Here is a 22,259-nt window from a genome sequence, read left to right on the forward strand (position 1 = left end):
ATGTAACTGAAGAACTCCTCTTGACGTAGCAGGTCTCTTCTGTGCGAGGTTCTTTCAGCACTCTACAGTAACAGAGCCCGACAGGGTTGACAGAGGAGTTCCGCTAGTCCCCCTCCTTACATCCCACCGTTCTGTCAGTAGGCAAGGATTTATCTAAAAACCACTGCAACTCAAACCATGGGTGCGGCACTGGAAACCCCAGGTCCCGTCCTCCTAAATATCCATTTACTTCTTTCTGCGTGTCTGTCAGAGTGGTTGTGGACCTGAAGTGAACAGGCCCAGACCTATCTGTAGGATTCTGTTGTTGTCTTTGATTACTTAATAGAACCACATAAAATAAGACCAGGGGTTTACACTGTGATGACTTTGTTAAGTGTTAAGTAATAAGTATACTAAATGACTGAGAATATGCGTAGTGGCTTGTGTGGAAGATGAATAAACTATGAAGTGAACTTCCATCCTTGCAATCTTAGGGTATCTATACTTGTGCGCAAAGGTTTGAGCACCTCTAGTATTAGCATTGGATCAGTTATGCTTTGGGATTGTGTGGCAGCCAGTGGCACAGGAAACATCACACAGGTAGATGTACACCGATCAGCCATAACAGTAAAACCACGTCCTTGTTTCTACACACACTGTCCATTTTATCAGCTCCACTTACCATATAGGACCACTTTGTAGTTCTACAATTACTGACAGTAGTCCAGCTGTTTCTCTACATACTTTTTTAGCCTGCTTTTACCCTGTTCTTCAATGGTCAGGACCCCCACAGGACCACCACAGAGCAGGTATTATTTAGGTGGTGGAATATTCTCAGCACTGCAGTGACACTGACATTGGTGTTGGTGTGTTAGTGTGTGTTGTGCTGGTATGAGTGGATCAGACACAGCAATGCTGCTGGAGTTTTTAAATACCGTGTCCACTCACTGTCCACTCTATTAGACACTCCTACCTAGTTGGTCCACCTTGTAGATGTAAAGTCAGAGACGATCGCTCATCTGTTGCTGCTTGAGTTGGTCATTTTTTAGACCTTCATCAGTGGTCACAGGACGCTGCCCACGTGGCGCTGTAGGCTGGATATTTTTGGTTGGTGGACTATTCTCAGTCCAGCAGGGACAGTGAGGTGTTTAAAAGCTCCAGCAGCATTGCTGTGTCTTATCCACTCATACCAGCACAACACACACTAACACACCACCACCATGTCAGTGTCACTGCAGTGCTGAGAATGATCCACCACCCAAATAATACCTGCTCTGAGGTGGTCCTGGGAGAGTCCTGACTATTGAAGAACAGCATGAAAGGGGGCTAACAAAACATGCAGAGAAACTACAGTCAGTAATTGCAGAACTACAAAATGGACAGTGAGTGTAGAAACAAGGAGGTGGTTTTAATGTTATGGCTGATCGGTATATTACAAGCCATAAGTAACAACATTAATAAGTAACACCAAACACAGGCATGATGACACTTCTTAGTCCATCGCTTACCAAACCTCATTTTTTAAACTGGAATGATGTTGAATTGACTGGACTAGTTTCAACTGTTCGAATCACTGCATTCTCAAAACAAAACCAAGCCATGAAGTCCAAGGAACTGTCTGTAGATCTCTACCATCAACTTGTGCCAAGGGATAGATCAGAGCAAAGCAATAAAACAATTTCCTAAGGCTATGAGTGTTCCCAAGGCCACCGTGGCCTCAATAATTGTGAAATGGAAGAAGCTTGGCTAAATTCTGAACCGTTTCAATGTTGGCTGATTGGCCAAATTGGGCATCCAGGCAAGAAGGACCTTGGCCAGAAGGTTAGAAGAGAAACCAGCGGTTTATTTAGCAGACGCTTTTATTCAAAGTACTGTGACAGTATACAGTCTAAGCAATTGAGAGTTAAGGGCCTTGCTCTAGGGCCCAACAGTGACAATCTGGCAGTGGTGGGGCTTGAACCTGCAATCTTTTGATGACTAGTCCAGTACCTTAGGCTACAACTGTCCTAAAAAGAGCTCAAGAGCTGTTTGACAGCCTACTTAGCATTTGGTAAATAGCATTTAAAAGACTCTGGACACGTTATTTTTTATTTGAATCCTTCTTAATAGCTCGAATGATTTGAAGGTAAAAGAGGAAGAGGACAGCCAGCTACAAAATGGATAGATACAATCAGAGGAACAATCTAGAAGCCTGAAGACCCAAACTTTATGGGACTTTTGGTAGGTTTTGGCCAACCCCCTGTAGACATAACCAGTCTTTGTCTGTCTAGACGCCCGTTTGACTGATAGCTTTGCTAAGTTTCAAACCTATGCTTCTTTAATTGAACTGTTTAGCCTCATGAACCCTCAATGCTCACTTGTATGGCTTTGGATGCCATTAGGGAGATTGTGTGTTTACAACATGGTGCCACGGCATGCATGGCATGACCAGGAAAATTGCTCCGGTTAGCTAGATGCTCGGGACTAATGGAAATAATGAGACAACGATCAACACCGGGTACTTTCATTAGCTCAGTTCATTGGATTAGAACCACAGTCTTAATTGTAACTGTGCTGCTGACAGTAATCAGTAAATAGGTACATAGTGGCACCTCAGTGTTCAACAAGTTGGATTCTACACACACACACACACACACACACACACACTCAGAGAGAGTAGAAAGGATACATTGTTTGCTTTGGATGACTCTGAATAGTTTTTATTGAATATATCAAACCCTAATTGAATTGTGTCGCAAAAAGACAATATGTATCAAATTCTGAATTTTTGGCTCCTTACACCACAGATGGACAAACTGGCCTGTTTACTTTTAATTTTTTTTCCATGAAAGTCACTTTTATATTCTGGAAAACCATTAGAACATTGAATAATCCACATGCAAGAAATTGTAAATGGGATCCTGGGTTGATGTTATCTAAGCATGTTGAAAATCAATGCTGATTCGGAGGAGTCTTCAGGAGGTTCTCAGACTTCTTGCTGATTATCGGCGGAGCTTCGTGGAAGAGCCCGTGGTCTTGTCCGCTTTCCAGGCGCCTGGCATCGATTAGCTTGGCTTCATCTCCTTCTCTTCGGGTTTGAACCCTTCCAGTTCGAATAGTCATATCAGACGTATATCTGCATCTTCCAGCAGATATACGTGCGCGTGTATTTATGTGAGCGTAGTAATCCGGGCGTACTGATGGGTCATGATTGAAAACACCGGTTGGATGAGCCAGTTAAATTGCACTAATATATTTAAAGGTCACTGAGCTTTATGGAGTAACTCACGGCTTTTTCAAAAATGTCTGGATTTACGTCACTTTCTGACTTGAATCATTGTTCTCTCCGCTTTTATTGTTGGCAATCGGCGGTCGTCAGTTCGTACAGTTTTCTCTGAGGAGAGACGTACTCAGCAATGCTCAATGTTCCCGACCTATTGAAGTAAAGTTCAAAGATAAGCATCAACTTTTGATTTCAATTAGCCTAGAAGTTCAACTCAAAGATCTCAATCAGTAACGAGAACCAATTCTCATCTTTATAGCCTGTCTTTGTTTTATTATGACAGTCATTAATGACAGTTGAATTAAAACCTGACCATAAAAAAGATCATACTCCTTCAAGCTTATGCCAGTCCAAAGCTTGGTTGACTGTGAACAGCTTCATAACTATAGCAGTCCTGTTTATAATGGGGTTATTGTTTGTACATCTGACCATCCGGCCAAATTCCTCCTAGCAAAAGGTGACAGTTTGGGATTTTTTTTAGAGCTTGGGCAGGAGACCACTGGTTTGTATACTTGTTTAATAGGTGCAGTCAAACTAGACCTATTTATATGGACCTAAACAAATATACAAATCCCCAAACACTTAGGAAAATACAGCAAACAAAAAGTATATGTACACCGATCAGCCATAACGTTAAAACCACCTATAGAAGCACTTTGTAGTTCTACAATTACTGACTGTAGTCCATCTGTTTCTCTGCATGTTTTGTTAGCCCACTTTCATGCTGTTCTTCAATGGTCAGGACTCTCCCAGGACCACTACAGAGCAGGTATTATTTAGGTGGTGGATCATTCTCAGCACTGCAGTGACACTGACATGGTGGTGGTGTGTTAGTGTGTGTTGTGCTGGTATGAGTGGATCAGACACAGCAATGCTGATGGAGTTTTTAAACACCTCACTGTCCCTGCTGGACTGAGAATAGTCCACCAACCAAAAATATCCAGCCAACAGCGCCCCGTGGGCAGCGTCCTGTGACCACTGATGAAGGTCTAGAAGATGACCAACTCAAACAGCAGCAATAGATGAGCGATCGTCTCTGACTTTACATCTACAAAGTGGACCAACTAGGTAGGAGCGTCTAATAGAGTGGACAGTAATTGGACACGGTATTTAAAAACTCCAGCAGCACTGCTGTGTTTAATCCACTCATACCAGCACAACACACACTAACACACCACCACCATGTCAGTGTCACTGCAGTGCTTCTCAACCACCTAAATAATACCTGCTCTGTAGTGGTCTGTGGGAGTCCTGACCATTAAAGAACAGGGCGAAAGCAGGCTGAAAAGTATGTAGAGAAACAGATGGACTACAGTCAGTAATTGTAGAACTACAAAGTGCTTCAATATGGTAAGTGGAGCTGATAAAATGGACAGTGAGTGTAGAAACAAGGAGGTGGTTTTAATGTTATGGCTGATCAGTGTATATATATATACAGTGTATCACAAAAGTGAGTACACCCCTCACATTTCTGCAGATATTTAAGTATATCTTTTCATGGGACAACACTGACAAAATGACACTTTGACACAATGAAAAGTAGTCTGTGTGCAGCTTATATAACAGTGTAAATTTATTCTTCCCTCAAAAGAACTCAATATACAGCCATTAATGTCTAAACCACCGGCAACAAAAGTGAGTACACCCCTAAGAGACTACACCCCTAAATGTCCAAATTGAGCACTGCTTGTCATTTTTCCTCCAAAATGTCATGTGATTTGTTAGTGTTACTAGGTCTCAGGTGTGCATAGGGAGCAGGTGTGTTCAATTTAGTAGTACAGCTCTCACACTCTCTCATACTGGTCACTGAAAGTTCCAACATGGCACCTCATGGCAAAGAACTCTCTGAGGATCTTAAAAGACGAATTGTTGCGCTACATGAAGATGGCCAAGGCTACAAGAAGATTGCCAACACCCTGAAACTGAGCTGCAGCACAGTGGCCAAGATCACCCAGCGTTTTAAAAGAGCAGGGTCCACTCAGAACAGACCTCGCGTTGGTCGTCCAAAGAAGCTGAGTGCACGTGCTCAGCGTCACATCCAACTGCTGTCTTTGAAAGATAGGCGCAGGAGTGCTGTCAGCATTGCTGCAGAGATTGAAAAGGTGGGGGGTCAGCCTGTCAGTGCTCAGACCATACGCCGCACACTACATCAAATTGGTCTGCATGGCTGTCACCCCAGAAGGAAGCCTCTTCTGAAGTCTCTACACAAAAAAGCCCGCAAACAGTTTGCTGAAGACATGTCAACAAAGGACATGGATTACTGGAACCATGTCCTATGGTCTGATGAGACCAAGATTAATTTGTTTGGTTCAGATGGTCTCAAGCATGTGTGGCGGCAATCAGGTGAGGAGTACAAAGATAAGTGTGTCATGCCTACAGTCAAGCATGGTGGTGGGAATGCCATGGTCTGGGGCTGCATGAGTGCAGCAGGTGTTGGGGAGTTACATTTCATTGAGGGACACATGAACTCCAATATGTACTGTGAAATACTGAAGCAGAGCATGATCCCCTCCCTCCGGAAACTGGGTCGCAGGGCAGTGTTCCAGCATGATAATGACCCCAAACACACCTCTAAGACGACCACTGCTTTATTGAAGAATCTAAGGGTAAAGGTGATGGACTGGCCAAGCATGTCTCCAGACCTAAACCCAATAGAACATCTTTGGGGCATCCTCAAGCGGAAGGTGGAGGAGCGCAAAGTCTCGAATATCCGCCAGCTCCGTGATGTCGTCATAGAGGAGTGGAAAAGCATTCCAGTGGCAACCTGTGAAGCTCTGGTAAACTCCATGCCCAGGAGAGTTAAGGCAGTTCTGGGAAATAATGGTGGCCACACAAAATATTGACACTTCAGGAACTTTCACTAAGGGGTGTACTCACTTTTGTTGCCGGTGGTTTAGACATTAATGGCTGTATATTGAGTTCTTTTGAGGGAAGAATAAATTTACACTGTTATATAAGCTGCACACAGACTACTTTTCATTGTGTCAAAGTGTCATTTTGTCAGTGTTGTCCCATGAAAAGATATACTTAAATATCTGCAGAAATGTGAGGGGTGTACTCACTTTTGTGATACACTGTATATATATATATGTGTGTGTGTGTCTGTGTGTGTGTGTGTGTAGATAGATAGGTAGATGCAAATAGGGAGAGAAGTACAGAAATTTTCAGACAAATAAATACATGAATTAATAAATAAACAATTATCTAAATGGAATGTGAGGTTAAACATGGTGAGGTTTAGTGCACTGTCTGTCTGTCTGTCTATATTTATTGCTAATGTTTACACACTGGGGAAAAAAAAACCCTAATTTGTCTCGTACCTCTTGCCCTCACCACATTCGATGTTGATTCCCTGTGGATCATGTGTTCAATTACTTTCGCTTGGAAAATTATCCAAACATGAAATTTGACCAAGAATGTCTAAACATTTGCATAAGGCGGTATAAACGTGCTGCATATGAGCACCATTTTGTTCACCAAAACCCTTTTAAGACTCTAAATCAGAAGCAGAACGCTGATCTGTTGTTTGATGTGTAATAAAGTGCTGAACAGCTTTATTTTATTAGATTCATGTGAGGAGTCACAGATTATTTGCCCGGTAAATATAAAACACGACAGAAAGACGACTGTTATTAGCAGAATATCCCACCGTTTGATGCCTTGTTGACTGCTGAATTATGACAGAGAAAACATTTAAAAGTTTAATTTATATAACTCATTTCACAAATGTTAATAAAACCATGTCCGTGTCACTGCAGGGCTGAGTATGATCCACCACCTAAGTAATACCTACTCTGTAATGGTCCTGTGGGGGTCCTGACCATTGAAGAACAGGGTGAAATGAGGCAAAGAAAGTATGCAGAGAAACAGATGGACTACAGACAATACTTGTAGAACTATATAAATATACCCCTACCTAGTTGGTCCACTTTGTTGATGTTAAGTCAGAGACGATCGCTCATCTATTGCTGCTGTTTGAGTTGGTCATTTTCTAGACCTTCATCAACTGGCTGGATATTTTTGGTTTGTGGACTATTCTCAGTCTAGCAGTGACAGTGAGGTGTTTAAAAACTCCATCAGCGCTGCTGTGTCTGATCCACTCATACCAGAACAACACACACTAACACACCACCACCATGTCAATGTCACTGCAGTGCTGAGAATGATCCACCACCCAAATAATAACTGCTCATAATATAATATATTAATATAATATAAAAAATTAAGATATTAGATTATTTAGATATATTTATGGTTTATATGGGTTATATAGATACTGTATGTTTATGGTATATATATATATATATATATACCGTATATACAGACACACATACACAAATGTATGTAGGTATATATGTATATACAAAATATTAAAATATTTATAGACATATATAGTTATATAGGTGAATACAATGTATACAATACACAAACACACACACACACACACACACACACTATATATATATATACAGTTTATATACACACACATACACATATACTGTATGTATACAGTCACTAATTAAAATGAGTTATATATAATTGTGTGTGTGTGTTAAGCTAAATCTAGTGTAGTCTAGGTTGTACAAAAGTTCTATTTCTCATTTATTAAAGCTACCAAATTCAGAACAACTGTTTGCTCCAGGCAGTGGTGGTGATCAGATCAGAAGGGTGCTGCTTTAAGCCCCACCGCCGCCAAATTGCCACTGTCGGGCCCCCAAGCTAGACCTTTAATTGTGTGCATTTAATTCAATCACAGTTGTCACTTCTGTTGAATGTTTAGTTCTTGGGACTAGTGTAAGTTAATGTGGTTTGCAGTGTTAAAAATCTCAGTTGTGTGTGTGAAGGTGTGTGTGTGTGAGAGGTTAAATGGCATTAATCCATTGAAACAGGAGTGTGTGGACGTCAGCTCGTGGCCCTAATCTGATTTGCAGCAGGGAAGGGGTCGTTTCACATGACTGGTTTAACACTGGACTGGCGCAAAACTGTGCCAGCGTCCCTAAAGTAATAAAGTATGTGTGTGTGTGTGTTATTAGGAAATGGTTTCGGAGTGACTACATTGTGGCAATCCGTACCTGCTAACGTTGCAGCGTACACACCGAACGCAATTAAGTCGGAGACGGTCCTCGAGCGGTTTCGTCTGCGAAGAAGAAAAAGTGTGCTGTTGTGTATCTGGAAGGCGAGGGCTGATTTTCTGACTCTGGCACTCATTTCCTCGCAACATGTGTGTTTACGTGCGTCTCCTAACAAGAGCCTTATTTTAAACTAATGGACCATCAGAAAATGTATCAAATAATTGGAACCCTCCTCGAGTCCTGACTGGCTCCGTCCCCCAGAGAGGCTGCCTCGCCGCCTCTTTCACTATTGTTTTAATATTGTTTGTTTGTCATGGTGCGGCGTGGTGAACAACTGCAGGTTGTTTTCCATCTGTCGGGATAATGAGCGCTGCTCGTACTTGGAGCAAATTAGTCGCTACATAGTTTGCATCCAGTTCAGTGGTCTAATCACAAACAATTATTTAATTGATTTGTCACATTATCACTGATTTTGTAGGTTTTTTTATTTTTCTCACTGATTTCTGCCTCTTCTGGGAAGCGTTTTACTTAATGTGTTCTTATTTAAGGAGCTATTAGTAAGCGCTTGTAATAATATCATGTGAAATGACATTAAAAAAGAAATATGATCTTGTACAGGATTATCTGGCCATGCTTTGGTCGTTTTACCCTGGCAAACCAGCACAGTATATATTTATTTATATAATATAAACTGATCAGCCATTACATTAAAACCACCTCCTTGTTTCTACACTCACTGTCCATTTAGCTCCACTTACCATATAGAAGCACTTTGAAGTTCTACAATTACTGACTGTAATCAATCTATTTCTCTACATACCCTTTTACCTGCTTTCACCCTGTTCTTCAATGGTCAGGACCCCCACAAGACCACCACAGAGCAGGTATTATTTAGGTGGTGGATCATTCTCAGCGAGGTGTGTTGTGCTGGTATGAGTGGATCAGACACAGCAGCGCTGCTGGAGTTTTTAAATACCGTTATTAGACACTCCTGCTTAGTTGGTCCACCTCGTAGATGTAAAGTCAGAGACGATCGCTCATCTATTGCTGCTGTTTGAGTTGGTCATCTTCTAGACCTTCTTCAGTGCTCACAGGACGCTGCCCACGGGGTGCTGTTGGCTGGATATTTTTGGTTGGTGGACTATTCTCAGTCCAGCAGTGACAGTGAGGTGTTTAAAAATGTGGTTTTAATGTTATGGCTGATCAGTGTATTATCATAGGTTGTAATAGCCATACCCACATTTGTCCTGATGTCACCATCCAGTTATGTACTGTATACATTTACAGTCGTAAACTGAAATGATGCAAGTGTGAGGGAAGGGCCTGAAATAACACACTCTCAGACTTACGGTCTCATGAGTCGACGGGGAAACTAATCCCTGGGAAATGTACCTGGCCCGACTTGATAATGCTGAAAAACTGACTTAAAATCACATCCTGTCGTTTCCATTTTTACCCACAGATCTACACATAATCACCCGTAATGATTAATTTAAAGCATCCCATGCACAAATGTAATACATATACATACACCGACGAGGCTTAACATTATGTGGGATATATTGGGTGGGATATATTAGGCAGCAAGTGGACAAGGGCCAAATTGTGATGGCTAGACGACCGGGCCAGAGCATCTCCAAAACCACAGTTCTTGTTGGGTGTTCCCGGTGTGCAGTGGTCAGTATGTAGCAAAAGTGGTCTAAAAAAAGGAACGGTGGTAAACCGGCGACAGGGTCATGGGCGGCCAAGGCTCACCGATGCACGTGGGGAGCGAAGGCTGGCCCGTGTGGTCCGATCCAACAGACGAGCTACTGTAGCTCAAATTGCTGAAGAAGGTAATACTGGTTCTGATAGAAAGTACGATTAAACAGTGATCATCACAAATCTATGCAGACAGATGTATCCTGGTACTTCATAGAGTCCATGATAACATGTACTGCGTCCAGCCCTAAATATAACTGATCATCCACCAGACTAAACACTTAAGATTGTGTGTGGAACTAATCAAGCCAAAATCCACTTTTCTTGTGATTTGTTTACCCATCCCAAACGATCGTTGCAAATAATGTATAGCTGTCTGTATTGTGTATGTGCGATTGAGGTGTGGCGCAGTGGTGGATCCGAGTTAGCTTAATTGTGGTGTGCGGTGTGTGGGCCGATTATAATCGGGATTCCTGTTAGGTAGGTTATGACACGGGGGAAAAGTGTGTGGGCGTGCATGTCAAGGCCTGCAGCTATAGAGCCGCGAATAGTGACGGCTTTGTCAACACTTACCTCATACGCCTTTGTTCTTTCATTCAATAGCTACTTTAATAGGTGTAATGCAGCTTTCATGGTGTTTATTTTTCCGAAAAAAAAGCACCCCTGAAAAAATAGCACATTTGTATATGTGGCCAAAAGTATGTGGACACCTGAACGTGAGCTTGTTGGACATCCTGTTAAAAACAAATGATATTAAAATAGAGTGACATAATAGGTTATGTAATCTTTTCAGCTATAACAGCAGCCATTCTTCTGAGAAGGCTTCTTACAGGACTTGGAAGGATGTCTGTAGGAATTTGTGCCCTGTGTGTGTTCCAGTTCATTCCAAAGCTGTTCAGTGGGGCTGAGCACTGTGCAGGCCACTGTTGTGACAAAGTTTAAAGCGAAATATTGACTTCATTTATCATGTATACATGTACACGTGTACAGTACAATGAATTGCTTTTTCTGCGTATTCCAGCTTGTTTGGAAGCTGGGATCAGAGCGCAGGGTCAGCCATTGTACGGCGCCCCTGGAGCAGACAGGGTTAAGGGCCGTGCTCAAGGGCCCAACAGTGGCGGCAAAGCAGAGTCTGGATTTGAACCAGCAATCTGACTGATAGCCCAAAGCTCTACCCACTAGGCTACCACAGGGTAGTTTGTAGTACTGGACTAGTAAGCAGAAGGTTGCTGGTTCAAACCCACCACTGCCAGGTTGCCACTGTTAGGCAAGGCCCTTAACCCTTAATTTCTTAGACTGTATAATGTAAGTTGCTTTGGATAAAAGCATCTGCTAAATGCTGAAAATGTAAATGTACCACTGTCCCAATTATTAATAATCATTTCCTTGTTATAATAGTTTCAGTACAGCAGTTAGCAGTTGCCGTGTCCCAATACTTTTGTCCATACATCTCCCTTACTTGTGGTACATAAAGTCGTGTTGTAAACTATGCCTGATGCAGGGCAGGTAGCCAGCAGATTGAGCGATACGTTGATGAACAGATAAGGCAGGTTGGAGCCTGGAGAGGCATGAAGTCTACTCCTCGCGTCTCTTTTGTTCTCGGCTCTTCGTCGCCGTAGTTCCAGGCTCCAGGTCTCACGACTGACAGAGATTAGCAATGACTCAATCTGGTCGGTTTATGCGTCTTAGAATTGGATTAAATCCTGATTAGATTTGACCTACGTGCTTTCATTCATTCGGTGTGACCCCAGTCAGCCAGACTGAAATCCGTTGCTGCGACGTGCATTGTGCATTGGTTTTCTTGCAAGAACATCACTTATAAATCATGATCTTGGACTCCCTTGAACATGCGTATACCAGTAGTCATGGACCAGTCATGTGTTGTTATGTATTTTTTGGACACACAAGGTGTTTGTCCCTTAATTTTTGCAAATAGTCATTAGTTTTAATCTACAATCTTTTTAGACAGTATTACCCAGCCTGACTATCCTGAATTATTCCATAAATATGTACTGACAAGGATTTTTGACACATTTATGCAAGTGGCTGAGGAAAGGACACTTAAAAAGCTTTTATCCATCATGGATAAGTTAACACACACCACCCTGCGGAGTGAGTTCAGTGACTCCTTGTTTCTACACTCACTGTCCATGTTATCAGCTCCACTTACCATATAGAAGCACTGAGAAGTTCTACAATTACTGACTGTAGTCCATCTGTTTCTCTGCATACTTTGTTAGCCGCCTTTCATGTTGTTCTTCAATGGTCAGGACCACCACAGGACCACTACAGAGCAGGTATTATTTAGGTGGTGGATGATTCTCAGCACTGCAGTGACACTGACATGGTGGTGGTGTGTTAGTGTGTGTTGTGCTGGTATGAGTGGATCAGACACAGCAGCGCTGCTGGAGTTTTTAAATACTGTGTCCACTCACTGTCCACTCTATGGGACACTCCTACCTAGTTGGTCCACCTTGTAGATGTAAAGTCAGAGACGATCGCTCATCTATTGATGCTGTTTGAGTTCTTCATCAGTGGTCACAGGACGCTGCCCACGGGGCGCTGTTGGCTGGATATATTTTGGGTGGGTGGAATATTCTCAGTCCAGCAGTGACAGTGAGGTGTTTAAAAACTCCATCAGCATTGCTGTGTCTTATCCACTTATACCAGCACAACACACACTAACACACCACTGTTAGTGGTGTCACTGCACTTGGTGTCAAGTGCTGAGAATGATCCACCACTTAAATAATACCTGCTCTGTGGATGTCCTGTGGGGGTGGGGTCCTGACCATTGAAGACCAGGGTGAAAGGGGGCTAACAAAGCATGCAGAAAAACAGATGGACTACAGTCAGTAATTGTAGAACTACAAAGTGCTTCTATATGGTAAGTGGAGCTGATAAAATGGACAGGGATTGTAGAAACAAGGAGGTGGTTTTAATGTTATGGCTGATCAGTGTATATATACAGTATATATATACTATTTCTGAGCTTGTTGAGAATATAAGCTTGCTCTGCTACTGTAACTAATACCCTGAAACTAGTTCTGACTCTGCTTTCCTGTTTTTGTCTTTTCAGGTTCTAGATGGATGCTACACGATGGATGCTACACGATCTTAAGAAATTGCTATTCCTCGACTCTGTGCAGACGCCATCAATCAGCCAGCAGAGGTTGTAATTGCATCAGTTATGAGGTCCCGGCTCCGGCTCCCACCCTGTATGAGCAACAGCCAATGTTTGTTCGTGTAGCCGCCCAGCCTGCCGGATGGCAGAGCCGAGTTTCGAACCAACGGGTATTTTTTGTACCGCTGCACCACTTGAGCGGCATATGATTTTGAATCTTTAAGTAACTTAAAAACTTCCAAATGAGTTTTAAGATGGACTTATTCTCTATTTATGTTTCTGTAGATGACCTGATTTTATATCCTTTATTTACTGTGGTTATTTACAGGGTTTCTATGATCAAACATGCAACCCTTATTTCTTCAAATATATATATACTGTATAATATAAGATAAATTATACAGTGCCTTGCAAAAGTATTCGGCCCCCTTGAACTTTTCAACCTTTTGCCACATTTCAGGCTTCAAACATAACGATATTAAATTGTAATTTTTTGTGAAGAATCAACAACAAGTGGGACACAATCGTGAAGTAGAACGAAATTTATTGGATATTTTAAACTTTTTTTAGAAATAAAAAACTAAAAAGTGGGGCGTGCAATATTATTCAGCCCCTTTACTTTCAGTGCAGCAAACTCACTCCAGAAGTTCAGTGAGGATCTCTGAATGATCCAATGTTGACCTAAATGACTGATGGTGATAAATAGAATCCACCTGTGTGTAATCAAGTCTCCGTATAAATGCACCTGCTCTGTGACAGTCTCAGAGTTCTGTTTAAAGCGCAGAGAGCATCATGAAGACCAAGGAACACACCAGGCAGGTCCGAGATACTGTTGTGGAGAAGTTTAAAGCCGGATTTGGATACAAAAAGATTTCCCAAGCTTTAAACATCTCAAGGAGCACTGTGCAAGCGATCATATTGAAATGGAAGGAGTATCAGACCACTGCAAATCTACCAAGACCCGGCCGTCCCTCTAAACTTTCAGCTCAAACTAGGAGAAGACTGATCAGAGATGCAGCCAAGAGGCCCATGATCACTCTGAATGAACTGCAGAGATCTACAGCTGAGGTGGGAGACTCTGTCCATAGGACACAATCAGTCGTACACTGCACAAATCTGGCCTTTATGGAAGAGTGGCAAGAAGAAAGCCATTTCTCAAAGATATCTATAAAAAGTCACCTGGGAGACACACCAAACATGTGGAAGAAGGTGCTCTGGTCAGATGAAACCAAAATCGAACTTTTTGGCCACAATGCAAAACGTTATGTTTAGCGTAAAAGCAACACAGCTCATCACCCTGAACACACCATCCCCACTGTCAAACATGGTGGTGGCAGCATCATGGTTTGGGCCTGCTTTTCTTCAGCAGGAACAGGGAAGATGGTTAAAATTGATGGGAAGATGGATGGAGCCAAATACAGGACCATTCTGGAAGAAAACCTGTTGCAGTCTGCAAAAGACCTGAGACTGGGACGGAGATTTATCTTCCAACAAGACAATGATCCAAAACATAAAGCAAAATCTACAATGGAATGGTTCACAAATAAACGTATCCAGGTGTTAGAATGGCCAAGTCAATGTCCAGACCTGAATCCCATCAAGAATCTGTGGAAAGAGCTGAAAACTGCTGTTCACAAACGCTCTCCATCCAACCTCACTGAGCTCGAGCTGTTTTGCAAGGAAGAATGGGCAAAAATGTCTGTCTCTCGATGTGCAAAACTGATAGAGACATACCCCAAGCGACTTGCAGCTGTAATCGCAGCAAAAGGTGGCGCTACAAAGTATTAACGCAAGGGGGCTGAATAATATTGCACGCCCCACTTTTCAGTTTTTTATTTCTAAAAAAAGTTTAAAATATCCAATAAATTTCGTTCCACTTCACGATTGTGTCCCACTTGTTGTTGATTCTTCACAAAAAATTACAATTTCATATCGTTATGTTTGAAGCCTGAAATGTGGCAAAAGGTTGAAAAGTTCAAGGGGGCTGAATACTTTTGCAAGGCACTGTAGTAAAAGATTTAAAGATCTGCTTTGTGCTTTGTTTATATGTGCTTTATTATTTATTTATTTATTTTTGGTGGGTTTTTGGATGGCCCAGCGGCCTAATTCACTTGCCCACCATGCAGCTAAATTAATTCAAGGCTGGGTTTTACAAAGAATATGTTATATGAGGGTGCTTGCATGACCTAGTCAATTTACTGACTAGAATTCAATTGAAAATTTTAATTTGTGCGTCCATCACAGGGAACCTATTAGTCCTGAGAATATAGAGACCGTCAAAGGATATTGACGACTGGGTCAAATTTGAACTACAGTGCTGCAAAGAGCTTTTTATTGCTTACTGTAGATGGCTTAACTGTCTGTAATAACAAAACACAATGATGTACTAATGTCATTTATTTGTATCTCAATACTGTACCCTTGTTCATTTTAAATAATAAATGTATTATGTGTATATATAAAAGTGGATATATGCACTAAAAAACATGTGTGTGAATGTGTGTGTGTGTGTGTGAAGCTGGTAAGACAGGTCCATCTAGCCCATATTTCGTCACTGTCTATGACCAGAAGAGGTCGGCATATGCTGGCTTCTCATCAATGGTAAAAAGTAGCCAGATGATTACGATGGGTTGGATGTTGGGGGTGGGGCAGTCAGGTTGGTTGTTGTTAGAGCGTCTGCTTCCTGCTCAGGTGCCTAAAAATGCATAATGGTGTTGGTGTACTTACCTTATCTGATTTGGCACGGCCATGCTTAGTTTATTTGGAACATCTATTAACAGGTCTTAAATTTCCTTGAATTTAGCAGTAAAATTTAAAAAATTGTCATGGGCAACCAAAAACATCCAGCCAACAGCGCCCCGTGGGCAGAGTCCTGTGACCACTTATGAAGGTCTAGAAGATGACCAACTCAATCAGCAGCAATAGATGAGCGATCGTCTCTGACTTTACATCTACAAGGTGGACCAACTAGGTAGGAGTGTCTAATACAGTGGACAGTGAGTGGACACGGTATTTAAAAACTCCAGGAGCACTGCTGTGTCTGATCCACTTATAAAAGCACAACACACACTAACACACCACCACCATGTCAGTCTCACTACAGTGCTGAGAATCATCCACCACCCAAATAATACCTGCTCTGTGGGGGTCCTGATCATTGAAGAACAGGGTGAAAGCAGGATAAAAATGTATGTAGAGAAATAGATGGACTACAGTCAGTAAAAGTAGAACAACAAAGTACTTCTATATGGTAAGTGGATGATAAAATGGACAGTCTGTGTAGAAACCAGGAGGTGGTTTTAATGTTTTGGCTGATCAGTGTATTTTCTCATTCAGAAACTGTGCAAATACAGTGCCCTGTGTATTAGTATTAGTATTAGTATTAGTATTAGTATTAGTCCCTCTCTGTCTCCTCCTCACAATGAGCATAAACGCATTAACGCACCAGTTTTGTTTATTCAACGTCTCATATGCATATAAATAGGGCCACAATTTTCACAGGCTTTTCTGCAGCGACCTCTTTAGTGCTGCGTCCTGTTGTCCTTCAACGACAGTTTAAGGAAGGCCCTTCCCTAAGATCTAACAGTTAGACAGGGCATCCATATACTTGTGCATGTGTGTGCATATAAGAAAGAGATTGATTGTGTATTGTGCTTACTATTAAAACGAATGGAACCCATTTGTGGTCACTTCCTATTCAAGTCGTTACTGCTGCAGAGGGAGTTTTTGCTCTTCACACCACAAAGCATCATAACAGCTAGGATTCCAGGTCATTGGTTCGATTCCCGTTCACTGTCGGCTTCGAGACAGACTGGTTGGATACAGGATCCCAGTAAGAGACAAGGGTTGACAAGGGGAGGGAACAAGAAAACCCCAAATTTGATAAACTCCGACCAAACTATTAGCTCAGTCTCTAAACGCCAAGCCTATGAGGTGGCCCGAGGTTAAATTTCACGACATCTTTATGATCCCACCTTTGCTTAACGACATTAGCATGACCACAGCGCTGTCGCTTCCTTGCTAGCCTTCGTCCTTTCGGTGTTATCCCCCCTCCTTGTGTTTTTCTCTCCCCCTCTTTGTCCGGGACGGGGGGGGGGGGGGGGGGGGGGGATGACCTCGGCAGCTTTCAATTCACTGCATTTCTATGGCGCTCAATGGACCGGGTGAACAAAAGATGACATAATTTTCTCAGGGTTGGACTGGCCCCCACCGTGTTCTGGAATGACATCATGCCCGCCCGGTTCCCCTGTCCGCGTAGTTGGATGCTGGGTCGTCGGGGTAACGGCGGGCGAGACTTGGCACCGGTCCACGCCGCTATTGATATGGAGTGCGGCTCGTATTGGGGTGTTTGTGGTAAACAGTCCTGGGAAAGATGCGGAGGGGGAGTGAGGAGAGGGAAGGGGGAGTTTTTTTTTGTGTGTGTGTTGAGGGGTGTCGCATTGGCGACTTCTCAGCCTGATGTTCACATGGCGCACGGAGATTTTAAACCCATGCCCATGCTGTTTTTTTAAGGCTGCACTTGCTTGCGCTAGAGTGAAAAAAAAAGCAAAATGTCATCTCATTTCCCCTTTGCTTGTTTTGTGTGTGTATGGAGGGGGGGTGTTAAGGGGGTAGGGGTGTCAACTTGAAGTTTATGAATTGATTAAAAGGCTTGGGTTAGTTTGGACAGGCCTGCGGTGTTGCTCTAAGGGGATTTTTTCGTCTCCTCCTTCCCCCGTCTCATTCCTTTTGTGTTTCCACATGACTCTGCCCAATCGCATGACGGGCATTAGAAGCTTTATCACATCAGCAAATCCCCTCCGCTGCCCCAATTGGGAATGTTTATAGAATTGGCTGTGTTTTTTTCCCTGGCGGCTTGAAAACAAGGAGGAAAAAGAGGGAAAGATCTTTCCACATCTTGTAAATTGTACTACAATAGCATACATTAGCATGTACTTCAAATGTAATTGTATGAATTTACTGCGGTGGCTAATCTCCGTGGTCTGGTTTCATAAGGGAACTTCTATTTCACGCCAAGTGACGTCAACGTTCAAATGTTGGGCTTTCCTTCTTGGAACGGCGCTCTTATTTGGCGGCTCGGACTTGTTAGGTTTCCCACCGCCGACCTCTGAACCCAGTGGATGAAATGTACTTTTCCTCGCCTCGTAGATACACGAATCACAGACAGCTCGCGAGAGCCCCTAATGAGGATCCTGGGACCCGAGGCTGCTTCGAGGCCTCCGGCCAAGCCTCGCCGGGCCCGAAGAGAGGCGGCTCGGCCCGTTTTTAAGTGCGGTCGAAGCCATTTCCTCGAGCGGCCCTGAATCGTACAGAAGAAAACAAAATACACCACAATTATTCTATGACTGGAGTGGATCCAGGTCTTTGAGCGCTGGAGGAGAAGGCTTCATTCAGGCTTAGCCAAGAGCAAAGCCGAGGACTCGCTAAGCTACGTCTTCTGATTCATAAAATCCAGATCATTTATCTTTATGTGAATCGCACAGGGCTAGGTGCACCCTATGGTGCAATCATTCATTCCTAAGGGTGTTACAGAATGATAATACCTCTATGTACACTGTCCATTTTATCAGCTTTACTTACCATATAGAAGCACTTCTACAGAAGTAGTTCTACAATTACTGACTGTAGTCCATCTGTTTCTCTGCAGTGACACTGACATGGTGATGGTGTGTTAGTGGATAAGACACAGCAGCGCTGCTGGAGTTTTTAAACACCTCACTGTCACTGCTGGACTGAGAATAGTCCACCAACCAAAAACATATCCAGCCAACATCGCCCCGTGGACAGCGTCCTGTGACCACTGATGAAGGTCTCAAAGATGACCAATTCAAACAGCAGCAATAGATGACCGATCGTCTCTGACTTTACATCTACAAGGTGGACCGACTAGGTAGGAGTGTCTAATAGAGTGGACAGTTAGTGGACACGGTATTTAAAAACTCCAGCAGGGCTGCTGTGTCTGATCCACTCATACCAGCACAAGGTGGTCCTGACCATTGAATAACAGGGTGAAAGTAGGCTAAAAAAGTATGTAGAGAAACAGATGGACTACAGTCAGTAATTGTAGAACTACAAACCTCTTTATGCATGCTCAATAATCCAGGTACACAAATCCACTACAGTTTTCCCTGTCTGCATGGGTTTCCTCTGTGTACTTCCAGAGCAAGGTTTTTTCCCCACCTTCCAAAAATATGCCAATAGGTGGAGTGAACCCATTGTGACACTGATCTCTTGTTGAATGATGAACTATTCGCAATGTGTTTGTATTGTGTGGTCAGTTCTAAAACCAGGGATTAATATAAATTTGAAGTCCCCGTTTGCAGCTGTAACAGCCTCCGCTCTAGTGGGAAAGCTTTCCAAAAGATTTTGGACAAGAAGGCCTGGCTTACCGTCAGCTTTCCAATTCGTTCCATAGGCGTTTAGTGTGGTTGAGGTCAGCAAACGTGACGGTCTGTCTCTTTATGGATGTTGCTTTGAACACAGTGGCACAGTCATGCTGACAGAAAAGGACCTTCCCTAAACTGTACTTCTCATTTTATGTACATTCTGTTCTGACGAGCTAAATAACATATTCTATGGGAAAAATCAATACCCTTCATTGCCAGAGGAGCTGGGCTAAATCTTTTGGTGTTCTCTGTACAGATGGTTCTGCCACTGTACGTTCCCCTATTAACCGGCCTGCCAATTTATTTGACTCAGCGGACCATTCAAAAGGCCGCCGTTGTGCTTCATTGGTGATGCCCAGGGACAAATGTATTAGCATGTACTTTAACTTTTTTTTCTAGCAGGTAGAACATCGATCCCCTGTGTTTCTGGGTCGCGGCTGGCAAAAGGTTCTGGATAAGGAATAGCGATTGGCTCCTGGACGTGTGGCTGCCGAAAAGAGAGAGCCCTGCCGGCTTGGCTAAGCAGCACACGTATCGGTTTACAGCTGGCAAGAGCGCTTGGATAGACACAGATCATGACGTACCGTGCCACCGAGCTCCAGCAAGTGGAGGGAAAAAAAATCAGACTCTCTCTATTTCTCTCTCTGGCCCGGCCTGGGAACACTTTCCAAATCCTAATCTGTTTTGACCTTTTCTTGGTTTGTGTTTTCTCCTCATTGCAGAACATTGCGTAATATCTTTTATTTTTAACCCCTGGTGTAAGTTAATCCTTTGATACAAGAGAGAAGTGGTTCATTGTTTCTGCTGACGTTAAAGAGGGGTGGCTGCATGATAATCAAGGATTTCCTTTTGCTACCATTATTCGGATTTCCAAAGGCGCCAGGTGCAGCTATCGAGTTCTGAAATCGAACCTTCCTTGGGCTTGTTTACGAAGCATTGAAGTGAGAGACCACGTCACGTTTATATTCGTTAGGAGGTGAAAGCATCGTCGCATCCCTCTTCTCCTCGTGATCCTCGTTAGGGAGCGGACGAGGGGCGGTGCGTCTGTGAACGGGATTGCTAGCTTAGAAGGCCAGGGGCTAGACTGACATCCATGGGAATCTGGAAATCTATTCAGCAGTAATTATCACCGTCAATACAGAGTGTGGCAGGGAAAGAGGAGGGGTGGAGCACAGGGCTGTGGATGAGAGGGAGAGGGTCAGCCGAGATGGAAGTTAAAAGGACGGAGTGCATCCAAAAAGAGGGAAATGACACACAGTGGGACCGCAATTGGAGCACATAAAGCAACCGAAATGATAAATTATGGTTGTGAATGAATTATACTGGAAAACCGGGTCTTAGTAACATGACTGGATTATTATTACTTACACCTGGTTTTGGGAGGAAAATTAAATCAATTGAGGGTTAAGGGCCTTGCTCAGGGGCCAAGCAATGGTCATTTTAGCAGTGGTGGGGCTTGAACCGACAACCTTCTGATTGCTAGTCCAGTACCTTCACTACAGAGCTTCCACTGCTCTTAACTACATGGCAATTTAAACCATGATTGACTGTGGACAGTATTATCACTATTTAATTCATTCATTCATTCATTCAATGTCTGTTTTACCGCCGCTTCATCGTATTCAGGGTCACAGTGGGTCCAGTTCAGCGGACGAAAGGTAATAAACGGAAACAGTTTTTGTTAGAGTCTACCAGAGATGTTCACAAGTCACAAAATACGAGTCTGAGTCAAGTCACAGCCAAGACACAGCGGCCAAAATCCAAAACACAGCAAAAAAATCATTACCACTGCTTACCTTAGCTTATATTCTTCCAGATGCTATTACATTTATAACCGTGTGTGTCCCATTAGGAATATAATCTGTTACTTTGTAAATGTTCTTATAATTAAAAACCTCTAAACTTTTCCCAGTTATGAAGTAAAACACTTACTCGTTAGAAAGCCAATCAAGCATTTCATTGACACATCATCTGTGTGACACAAACTGAATAAATGCAAAAAACAGCATTTCTTACTAAAATTTAAATCAGAAGGTCTGATTGGTTCAGAATGGTTATGATGAAAGTCACAGGGCTAGTTCGACTCCACCTATTTTGGAGTACAGTAATACCTTGAAACTCAACGTCAATTGGTTCTTGGAGTGGCGTCGAGTTTAAAAAGCGTTGCGTTTCAGCCGCTCAGGTGGCGCAGCGGTAAAACACATGCTGAACACCAGAGCTGGGATCTCGAATACATGGGCTAAGCAGCCACATGAACAACGATTGGCCTGTTGTTCAGATAGGGTCTCTCTCATAACTAATGCAATTACGACCTCTGCTGGCTGATTGATGGTGCCTGCACAGAGATGGGACAAGAGTGCTGTCAGGGTGTGTCTCTCCGTACACAGTGCTGATCCGCATTGCACTTGTCAAAGTGTAGGTGACAAAATGCATACGGCTGCTGCCCACGTGTCGGAGTGGGTTAGCTTCGTTCTCCTCAATCAGAGCGGGGATCGGCATTGGTGGAGAGGAAGCAAGGGGAGAAAATGCATAAAAAAAATAAATAAAAGCGTTGAGTTTCAAGGTATTTTTTCCCATAAGGATGTATGGGAAACCTGTTAATGCGTTCCATGGTCTCGGAGAACTGCATTTATTTTAGGCTAATGTAAAATAATACAATTGTTGACACTTATACACTGAACATAACACAAATATAATATAAAAACACTAAATATAATTAAAAACGGTTAAAACCC

Source organism: Trichomycterus rosablanca, chromosome 22, assembly GCF_030014385.1.
Source record: "Trichomycterus rosablanca isolate fTriRos1 chromosome 22, fTriRos1.hap1, whole genome shotgun sequence".
NCBI lineage: Eukaryota > Metazoa > Chordata > Actinopteri > Siluriformes > Trichomycteridae > Trichomycterus > Trichomycterus rosablanca.